This window comes from Octodon degus, unplaced genomic scaffold (genome assembly GCF_000260255.1).
Source record: "Octodon degus isolate 3935 unplaced genomic scaffold, OctDeg1.0 scaffold00006, whole genome shotgun sequence".
Taxonomy (NCBI): Eukaryota; Metazoa; Chordata; class Mammalia; order Rodentia; family Octodontidae; genus Octodon; species Octodon degus.
The window spans coordinates 24,812,074-24,820,866 of record NW_004524582.1 but is presented as its reverse complement, the minus strand read 5'-3'; positions in this window follow the sequence as shown (position 1 = coordinate 24,820,866).

The following is an 8,793-nucleotide window of genomic DNA, read 5'->3' as shown; positions in this document are numbered from 1 at the left end:
GAGGAAGCTGAGGAAGAGGAGGAGAAGGAGGATGAGAAGAGGATGAGGAGGAGGAAGGAGGAGGAAAAGAAGGAGGAGAAAAATAAGGAGGAAGGGGAGGAGGAGGAGGAGGAGGAGGAAGAGAAAGAGAAAGAAGACAAGGAGGAGGAGGCCAAGGAAGAGGAAGAGAAGAAGGAGGAGGAGGAGGAGGAGAAGAAAGAGGAGGAAGAGGAGGAGGAGGAGGAAGAAGAGGAGGAGAAGGAAAGGAGGAGAAGGAGGAGGAGAAGGAGGAAGAGGTGGAGGAGAAAGAGGAGGAGGAAGAGGATGAGGAGGAGGAAGAGGAGGAGGAGAAGGAGAAAAGAAGGAGAAGGAGAAGGAAAAGCTTAATCAGATTCAGGTTTCAGGTTTTAGAACCATTATTCTGGCTATGATGTGGGAAAGGAGGGAGAGACACCCTGGCGGCAGCAGAGCCAGGCACTGGTGCAGATCCTTAAGGAGGCCCTCACTTGTTGTCCATGTCAGAACAGAGTCAGCAGCTGACAATGAGGACCTCCTTAAATAGGAGCTCTGGGTGCGCTTCTTGCCTCTCCTGGTCCTTGCCTATGGCAGCAGGGACGCTGAGAGGTTAAGGAAACAATTCCACAAGAGGCGGCAGTGGCTGTGATGTGAGGCCAAAGTGGGCAAACCTGAGAGGACCTAGAACCAGCAACAACTACTGTCTGGTTCTTTCTCTGCTGAAGAGCTGGGTAGCTTTGCTCCCAGATTCCTACCTGTTTAGGCATCCTTCACTATGTGCACCATAGTCAGGTACCAGGACAGCATCCCCCTGGAGTGATGAGCACTTTGAGTGGGGATAAAAGGTAACTCCAAATGGGCATGAGGAAAGGATCAAAGTTCACAGGCTCAGAATTCTAGAACTTCAGAGCAGAAGATAAGTGGGAAATTGGTGAAGTCTAGAAGTTTTTGGAGCACACACCGACTGAAGGCTACTGACTTGGAATTAAATAGATGAACTGAAAGTGAAAAAATTTAGACTTGCTGGGCTGGTGAGATGGCTCAGTGGTCTAAAGCACCTACTTAGAACAAGCTTAGCAAAGCACAGGGACCGCGGTTCAATCCCCCAGCACCACATGCCAGCCAGCCCCGCCCCCCCACACACACATAAATAAAAATAAAAAATGTTAAAAAAATTTAGACTTGTTTTAAAAATATTTTTCATAGTGTTCACTTAAGCAGCACATATACTAAAAACATTTTTTCTTAAATATTTTATTTATTTTCCCCATTTTTTGTCTCCTTTTAGATTGCAGAAGACAATTTTTTTAACTTTCCCTTTAATGATCATGTAAGAGTAGGGGATTTAATTCAGTGTTGAAGATCCTGCCTATCAAGAATGAGTTTGATTCATGGTACCAAAGAAAGTTTACCTTTAGATAGTAGGACATTTAGCAAACTATAATGAGTAATTATTTTTCGGCTACTATGAACAGCTCCTGAATCTTTCTAGAAGCTCTGTATCCTAAACGCAACTTTTAAAAAATTCTACTTTCCTCTTTTTTCTAACATAACAAACTGAGGTGTCTGAGCTCACTACAGTTGAAAGCAGCAACCACATTTGGGGACTCCCTATCTAGTACACTTCTTCCTATTGTGCTCTACTTGTCCAAATAGCTTTGCTTCTTGCCTCGGTCAGGAAGGACTCAGTTATGCTGCAGTAACAAACATTCCCAAATAGTGCTGACCAGATAGCTCAGCAGACTGAGCACCTGCTCAGGCAGGTGCAGTGACTGAGGTTCGATCCCCAGCATACTACACCAGCCCCACCCCCAAGGCATGCTGAGACTATGACTGAGACTGGGCATGGGGGTATGCACCTGTAATCCCAGCACTTGGGAGGCTGAAAACAGGAGGATCACCATGAATCCAATATATGTAGTGAGACCCTGTAGACCTTGTCCTAAAATACAAAAAAAAAAAAGAAAGAAAAGAAACATCCCCAAACCTCAGACATTAAAACACTCAAGTATGTTACCCTGTTCACTCTTCCCATGCAGACAGATTTGAGAGGTAGGTAATAGGGCTATTTCATTCTAACCACTCAGCAGTCCAAATTGATGGATACTTTAATCAGTTCATGCTTCCAAAACTGGAAGAGGGATATGTGGAAAATCAGGCCCTGGCTTTTGTAGTTCCTGCCCAGAAGGGACCTGCCACCTTTGTTTAGGTGCCATGAGGGCAAAGCAAGTCACACCACTGAGCTGGTATCTAAAAGGGTAGAAAATGTAAACTGAGCTGGAGAGAAAGACTCTGCAAGGAGCCCTCGTGACTGCCGCATTTCACTACACAGTTACAAGAAAAAGAAGAAATGAAACTGGACCAGTAAAGATAAGAGTAGGAGGAGGGAGACAAGGCAAATGAGAGGGAGGACAGAGGCTGCAGGAGGAGGAGGAGGAGGAGGAGAAAAAATCAAGAGAGAAAAGAAGAAAAAATCTTAAGAAGAAATGTTAAAAATAATTGCTTGTGCTGAGGGATTAGAAAATTGATCTCAGCACGATGTGAGATCTTGGGTAATTTACTTCATCTCAGAAGGTCTTAGTTTCCTCACCCATAAAATAGGACAGAAGCATGCTCAGACAACTGCTGTGGAGATTCAATAACCTCTGCAAAATCTGCCGCGCTGCCTGGCACACAGTGGAGTGCTCAACAGACAGCTCCTATTTGTCTCATGGGTTACTGTTGTCAAAGTACTTCCCACGCTATCACTGTGGCCAGCCTGTACAGCCAGTGAGAGCGGATTACGCCTGCGCACACCTTGCCAGCGGAGCCTCAGCGCGGTGAGCTGCCAAACACTTACCATAGCGTGAGGCCCAGGGAAGATGCTCATTCCAAGCCGACAATCTCGCATCCTCTTCCTCCCTCTCTTTCCTGGGGACTTACTTAAAGATTCAAAGGCTGGCGGGATAGCTCGGCAGACTAAGCACCTGCTTTGGCAAGTGCAAAGATCGGGTTCGATTCCCAGCGCCACGTGCCGCTTCGCCCCCGCCCCCAGGGTGCTCTGAGCCTGAGGCCGGTGCACATTTGCAATCCCAGTGCTGGGAAGCCTGAGACAGGAGGATCACTATGAGTATGAGCTGTGTAGTGAGACCCTGTACCAAATACACAAATAAAAAAAAAAAAATTGAAAAAAATGTTCACTCCTGGTGGGTGAGGATGTAGACGGATATCAATGTGAACGGCTAGAAAATAAAAAGGTAAACTTGAGGACTGGACCGGGACAGAAGACCTAAGAACTGTGTAAACAGCAGTTCCCAGAAGCCTCCGGACGTACTTCTGGGGCGTTTTCACACCTGCTCGGGCACGGCTCATGTGCACGGCACACAGAGACGCACATGCCTGAGCACTTGCGGAGTCCCCGAGTGAGCTCACGCTCCCCGAGGAAGGGGGCCGTGCACGTGGGAGCCGAGATGTAGTCTTTTCCATTCAGGGTTGCACGCATCACTGCACTTAGTGATATTAAGCCATCGCCATGTGTGAGGATGAGCTACGCAGAAAGGCAGCTAGAGCCGGATGTGATGCAGACGCCTCGACCTTTCTGTTGTCACGTGGGAAAGCCGAATTTCAGTCCTAGAGGAGAATGTAGAACTTCAACAGAGAACTCTGACTTTCCCTGTGGACAATTTGAGCTTCACTGCCACCTCCTGTCATCACTGACCAGCTGCTCAGGGAAGCGGGCACCTGTAGACCAGGGCTAAGGCCAGCTGCCACTCATCCTCTGCTCAGGGTTTGATAGATGCAGAGAGAGCAGGGCATGCACCAGGTGACCTCCCGGAGGCTGCACATTCCACCTTCCTCCCGAGGCCTCTGGCATGAGCCAGAGCCCACTGCCAGTGCCTCCCTGCTGGCCCCAAGGCCCCAAGCCATAAATACTCGGCCTCACACAGACCTCACAGCTGGCATGGTGGGGAATCTCTGGGTGTGTCACAAGTACTGAAATGTGGGAAATAGATTTCCATCGACGTTAGGAGGCATGGGGAAAGGCAGACATCCAGGTGACATTGAGCTTCAGATGATGGGAGACTGAGTCCAGTGTCCCGAGGGGCTATGACAGTGGCAGAAGCTGCCAGGAGGATTCCAGATTCTCACCACCAAAGCAGCTGGATGTGCCAGCTGCTCCAACCCAGAGCCCCAAGGAGTCGCAGAACGGCCTGCATGTGCTGGGTTAGTCTTCCTGACTCGAATGCAAGTTTTCTGAGAGTAGAAATCGAGTCTTGGTCAGCGTCCTACCGCCGCAACCCTCACACATTTGCACACCATTCCTGCCCAAGCACCACGGCACAGCCACACGTTTTCACGCTCTCCTCCCATGCGCTGAAGGCTGGATCGCATCCTAGAAGAGCGTGGCATGACCACCAGGCCCTGTGCCAGCTGCCGGAGGGCATGGCTTCTCACGGCTGCTCTGTTGTTCACGGGTTTTGCCACCTGAGCAAGGTCCTCATAAGCCAAATGAGCTTTTGTGATCCCAATTAAGGGATCACAAAATGGTTGATTGGGTGAAGCAGTGGTAAAATTGGCTATAGAAGAAATTCATTAATTTTCCTGTAGCTGATAACTTCACATCTTTGAATGGCTACAGTTATTTCTGGAAAATAGCTGTGACAGTCACAAGTTTCAGCATCAGTCTACTGCATGCCTGCAAGGCTGCTAGAACATTCTCACCCAGAGTCCCCTCTGCACATGGTGAACGCAGGTCCTCCGGGGACCTCCTGGGAGCCGGGTCTGCTCACCGAGATCTCAGCCCTGCCTCCCTCACCTGAGGTCACCGTCTGCATCTCTGGAGCCCTCCATGCCTCCCCTCTCCTGCTCTCCCAGCCTGTGCTTGCATCTCCGTGTCTGTGCTGGGCTTCCATGGCTGCTCTTCTTCCTTGCTCCCTTTCAGCCCTCCCACTTCCTTGTCTCTCTCTCTCTCCCTCCCTACCATCCCCACCAAGCCCTTTCTTTCCTGCCTCGGTCAGCTTCTGTCTCTTGTCATCCTCCTGCTGTTTGTTCTCTTGCCTCCCACCCTCTTCCCCCATCTTTCAGAACAGAAGTTTCTAATTTGAACAAACTACATCTTACCAACATTTTATTTCATGGGTTGCACTTTTGGCGTTGTATTTAACAACAAATCACAAACCCAAGGTCATGCAGTCTCTCTCCTGTTTTCTTTAAAAGTGTTATAGTTGGGCATTTTGATTTGTGTTCTTGTTTTTCAAAGATTAAGTCAATAAACAAATCCCACACACATTTACTCTGTCCATTTTGAGGTCTTTTCCCCTGCCCCAAATCTGCCCCTGTCCCCCTTGTCTCTGTTCCTCTCTAGGTCCAAGATTCATCGCCTGTTCCTCCCTCACATGACTCTCCTTTTGCCACGCTTCTGTCAATGCCTTTCTGGAGACAGCTCATCCATCCCTCCATCCCAGCTTGAAGGCCACACGCTCCCTGTGGTCGCAGTTCACCCAAACTTCCAGGCCCATTACAACCTCCCTTGTTTTCTTTAGGCAGGATCCCAGGCTGTGCTCAGCCATGCAGCTGACAGCAACCGGGGAAGGCACACAGCAGCCTCCTCTCCTCTGCCTGAGGAGGAGCCAGTGCACCTGCCCGCGAGGACATCACTTGTGTACAGGTCCAAACCAGGCCACCCTGGAGCCACACAGAACACACTGACACCACTTATCTGTCATCAACCATAAGGCTTTTTTCTGTGGCTTTCTGCCCATCAAAATAGCATGTACTCGTGATAGCAAATATGTAGACAGTATGAGAAACAGTAGACGCAGCAAGGAAAGTTGCTCATCTTTATCCAGCATCTGCACACTACAGGGTGTCTCAACATTTAAGTCACTACTGTCATTTTGCCTTGTGTAATGGTTGGGACATTGTGTCAACCTGAGAAGTTTAGAAGTTTAACTCAGCAGGGGTCCAGGGTCACCACTTTGTAAGCATCCTCATCCCACGGCTGTAAGGAGGAGTAAAATAAAAGCACAGGGCAGGACACCTAACACAAGGGACGCATAGGACAAGGGAAAGGCCAGGGAAGCTGATCTGGAAATTGGTTGTAGTTCAATTTGAATCTAAGTTTAGCCAAGGTTCCAATCATTAGTCTCTTTTGCAGTAATCTTCCTTGTGGAGAATAAATACATAAATGGCAACATAGAATGCTGCTCCTGGGTAGAAGGTGGGATCCATTCTGCTTGGTCCCCTTTTGTTAAAGAGGACAAAATCGAGACTAGAAAAAGTAGCACCCTTGGCCGGGATCACAGCTGTGCAGTCGTGGCCATGGTGAGGTCATGAGAAACCCCCCAGGAGCCACGGTTATCAGAGAGAAGAGGATGAGAAGATCAACAGAGGGAAGAGCACGAAGGAACTGATACGCAGTTTCAAAAAGAAGAACCAGACAAGCAGCAAGTAAGCAAGCCCCACTAAAGCCCAAGACTGAAGGACGGCTTCACTTACTCCTATATTCATGGACTCAGAAGCTGCCTGAGCTCTAGAAGAACCACTGATTCTTGCTTCCCTGCAAACTGACTATGCCTCCCTCTGGAGAATGTGGTACAATCAAATGAGGTACAAAACATCAGCTGAATTCCTCTTTCCCTACCTTAAAGCAAGAAAACATTTACTCTTTGCTACTACTGTATCCCACCCAAAGATTATCACCAGAATCCTTACTAGGTGCTGATTTCCAAAAACCACATCATGTAAAACATCTAGAACATTAATGATGAGAAGAATCTAGAAGGAAGAAAGAGCTGTGGAGCAGCCTGCTAGCCTCCTGGTGGCCAGAAAGTGAAGGGAGAAAGAGAGGCTGAGGTTCCCAATCTCTTTCCAGGCCCTCCCTCCTAAAGATTTCATTACCTCCTGACTCAGTTACTTTTCTCTAGTAGCTGTGACAAAATACCTGACACCCAAAATTAAAAAAGGAAAAGTTTATTTAGCTCACCATTAGTGAAGTTTTCATTCCATACTCCACCAGCTCCAAGGCAGACTGGCACAAAGCAGAGGGCAGCGGTTCATGGTGGTGAAAAACAGCAAAGGGCAAAAGGAGGAGACACAGCTGCAGCTTCCAGCAAGCCTCTCTCCTGGTCTTCCATGTTTACTGTGAAGACTGGAACTCCTCCGAGGAAAGTGGCATGCTCCATCCTTCCTCAGTCCCCTTTATATATCCCTTAAGTGCTGAGTCACTCTAAGGAGGCCCTCCATGCATGCGCTAGGGTGGGCCCTTCATGCTCTAGGGAGGGGCTTCCACACCCTAGGGAGGGGTTGTAGAACTGCACAATGCCCATGCCCTCCTCTTGCACAGAATGACGATATTTACAGAGAATGAACACTGGCTCTCTGCCGAGTCACTTAAACATCTAAATTTCTCAAGTCTAAACATCTAAACACAATGAGTCAACCAGTACGCCTCCTAGTAGTGTCACAGACCAAGGACCAAACAATCAGTGCATGGACACCTTAGGGACATTTGAGATCCAACTATAGCACCATGCTAGAAAATTCTGGAGGAATCTTTGTTCCCTAAAACCAGTGAAACAGAGTCCAAAGTTTGATCACTCACCCACAAACAGGTTTTGCATTCTAGAGAAACACAGCAGCTACATCCGAAACTTAGTTGGGCTTCTGCACCCTCAAAGCCTGTTTCAGTGCAGTCACCCATCTCAGCAGCAGACATTCCACAATCGCCACCTCACCTGACCCACTGGACAGCACTGAGCAATGTATAGGATGAGCTTGAGGGTGTGGGCAGCCTGGGCCCTTGCCGGAGGCTGAGAGAATCCCTTCCAGGCCTGTCTTCCTCTCTAATTCCTCACCTAAAAATTACACAAAAAATATGTTTTACACAATGTCCAGTTTTCTTTTTCCCTTTTCTTTTTCCATGCCTGCCAACACTCATCATATCCTGTGAAAGTTTTTAAAAAGCTGTATAACATTAACCCAGTCTCCTGTGGACTACCAGTAAGCTTCAGATAACGATTCTTCCAAATGAATTAGTGATGATGTGGAAAAACATTGGAGCAGATATAATAAATGGCTGCTCTCATTCGTAGCAGCTCTATGCATTAAGTCCTCACTGCATGCCAGATGCTGCTAAGTGTTTTACTTTCACATCATTTCAAACAATCCTGATTCTGATCCTGTAAAGTAAGTGGAGCTTTCATCCTCAGCATCCAAGTGAGAAAACGGGGGCCGTCAGATCCCAGGTGGGAAAGAGGCATTCTCCTGACTAGGACCTGCCTGCAAAGCAGGTGCTCTTAAATAATTTGCTGTCGAGTGGCTGCTTTTTGACAATCACAAGAAGTACACTGGCGAGGACGCTTCACACACATTCACACAGCCTGCTGCTGAGGCCAGTTGTTCTCATTTCTTCAGGTCTTACTGGAATAAACAAAAGTCAGGAAAGATACCAAGAGGCGATTATACAGTTAGCTAGACCTCAGGGACGATTCTGAAGACAGGGGTACATGTGTACTTGCGACATTAAGTCTTACCCAGACTGAGACTAAGGAGCACCCATCACAGATGACCTGGAGGGATGGAGATTTCAACCTTTATTAACCATTTGCTACCTTCTCCCTTTAGCTGCCTGTGAGGACTTGCAAGCAGACACCGAGGGGGGCTGCTGGGGCTCAGGACTAGGGTGTCCCAAAAACTCATATTTGTTCAAAGTCGGGGCTTTTGGAAGGTGGCTGGATCATGGGGTCACTCTACACATATATGGATAATTCCCTGATGAGTAGATGAGCCCACCGGTGAGTCCACGGCCAGTTGTGCTGG